Here is a 2,500-nt window from a genome sequence, read left to right on the forward strand (position 1 = left end):
ATATATAATGTGTATATATATATATATATATATATATATATATATATATATATATATATAACTTCTTCAATGATTATTGTTAGCACTACCTCAAATTTCACGCACCTAAAACGGATGTTGCTGATTTTGATAATGGTAATGATGATATGATTACTGATGATTATGATTATCCATATTATTATGAATATTGTGTTGAGATTATGATTATTGTATTATTGATTATCATCATATCTTCTACACCATTGTTTTACTCATTAGAACGCTGTATCGTTTTAAAGGCTCAAGGTTTAAAGGCTGCTCATGAATGCCAGAGGCAAAGGACAGTGACATTTCTTTATTAAGCAGGACAATGCCCTAGAGACTGACCATATTACATATGATCAGCACTCGGGCCCCCTCTCCATCCGAATTAGGACCAAGGAATGGCCAACTATACTAGATGTGATACATAATTTGGCTTGTCTTCCAGGAGGGACATTCGACAACATTTGTGTAACAAAATCTCTGGTATTTATCCCCTGTCCTACCATTTTTGTTCTTCCTCTATTCATGGTGACCCATTTTCTCCTAGTATGGGAGAATCCACAGGGCAGGTCTTCACTAAGGTTAGGGAGGGCATCAATCTTGGTCTGACATTCCCTCCTGGTAAGGGAGAATCCACAGGACAGGTCTTCACTACGGTTAGGGAGGGCATCATTCCTGGTCTGACGTTCACTGTCTCCATCTATATAGTCTAGTTCTTTCACGATCATGAAGCTCTTCCGTGATTTCAGACTTCTTATTTCACGAGAGCTGTAGAGTGGGTGCCTGGGATTGTTTGCTTGTTTGGTCTTTTCCTTTCTAGCTATGCTGTCTGGACTGATTTCCGGTGATGCAATGCTGGCTAGTCTGTACAAAGCTGGCAAGGGTGTTGCTCTGTGTACCAGTGATTAGCTTGCAGGCTTTATTTAGCTCAATATTCAACCTTTTGGCGTGGCCTTCTCTTTTTCTCAGAGGAACACTAAATTTTGCAATGGAGTAACATAATGCTAAAGCTGTTCACTTCAAAGGTTTTGCCTTAGCTCCCTTCTTGGTGGATGCAATTTAGCTGAGGAGGTTATTTTTGGTAGCCCCTTTTTCTCGTGCTTGTTGATATTAACCTTGAAAATAAAGTGTCCTATCAAAAGTGATATAGATAGACGGGATGTGAATGGTTTTCTAGTTCTTCATTTTCTAATTTTAATTTAATTTTTTTTATCCCTGGTGGTTGTTCAAATGGAATGAGCATATCTAGGTTTACATGGGATTTACCATAAGATGCCTTTCTGGAGAGATGATAATGCCCTCTTCAGTCTTCCTTTGATGGTTTTAAGGGACTGTGACTGTTACAATGCAGAGATCGTCAGCATGTATAAACCTCTGGATGTTCTAGAGTTGTGGTAGGTCATTTGTGTATATATTGAATAACAATGGGGCTAGCATTGACCCCTGTAGGAGACCATTTATCTGACTCTTCCACCTACTCTTCCTGCCGTCCATTTCCATATAGAAACATCTTTTTACTATGAGTGATCCAATGTGTACAATGACGGAAGTTATGGGCCATTTGGGTGACTGAATGGGAGATCTCTATACATGATTATCATAGACAGCTATAAGGTTGACAAACACAATATGTGTAATTTATTTAGTCTCTAGTCCATCCTCTATAAATTGGGTTAGGTGCAAGACCTAACTGCAGCATGATCATCCAGGTCGAAAGCTTGCTTGGTCTGGTGTCAGTTGCTCCTTGATGGTGGGCGCTAGTTGAAACATTATCATACGTTTAAAGTTTGTAAGTGATACAGAGTAAGGATATTGGTCAGTAACTCTTAGGTGAGCTTGGATCTTTACCAGGCTTGAGGAGAGAGAGAACACTTTCTCTTCTCCATACCCTTAGGATTCAGTATGTTTATGCTCATTCATTGAAAAGACAAGAAGCTAAGACCTAGCCTTATCTCTGAAAGGCAGAGTCATCTCGATCACAATTCCATCTAGACTGCCAGCTTTCCCTGACTTCTTCTTTTTCATAGCTGATTGTAATTCATTCATTGTAAACGGTTCAAATATATAATTGCCCTGTAGCATGATGCATTGGATGCCTTGCCTCATTTTCGTTAAGTATCCCCCTTTCTCTTTTTTGGTTGTTGGTCTTATCATTGATTACAAGTTGATGGGCTACTTAATTTTGGTTGATTGTTTTTATTTGCTGTGTTAGCTTTTTGATGGTTCTCCAGGCTTTTTTATTGTTGAGGCCATGTTGATGTTTGTGATGGTTTCTTGCCAGCGTTCGTGTCTTTCATGATGTAGTAATGATAGCAAATCCTCTTCTAGATCCATAGTGTTTTTGGAAAAAGGATCGTCATTGTAGGCCTGTATGTACACTTGGAATGATTTTTCTTTGATTCGAGAGATCAGGGATGTAAAAGTCTCTACAGCCTCTGGATTTTTTTTATTCATAGCTTCTATTGCCACCAACAGG

At 38.8% G+C, this 2,500-nt stretch overlaps 1 long non-coding RNA gene across 1 annotated transcript in view; it reads left to right on the forward strand.

The window, feature by feature from the left end:
* The window catches only part of LOC137637480 (uncharacterized), a 25,953-nt gene that overhangs the window by 1,905 nt on the left and 21,548 nt on the right, over nucleotides 1-2,500 (forward strand). The gene's annotated exons all lie outside the window — the stretch shown is intronic.

This window comes from Palaemon carinicauda, chromosome 3, assembly GCF_036898095.1.
Source record: "Palaemon carinicauda isolate YSFRI2023 chromosome 3, ASM3689809v2, whole genome shotgun sequence".
Classification (NCBI taxonomy): Eukaryota; Metazoa; Arthropoda; class Malacostraca; order Decapoda; family Palaemonidae; genus Palaemon; species Palaemon carinicauda.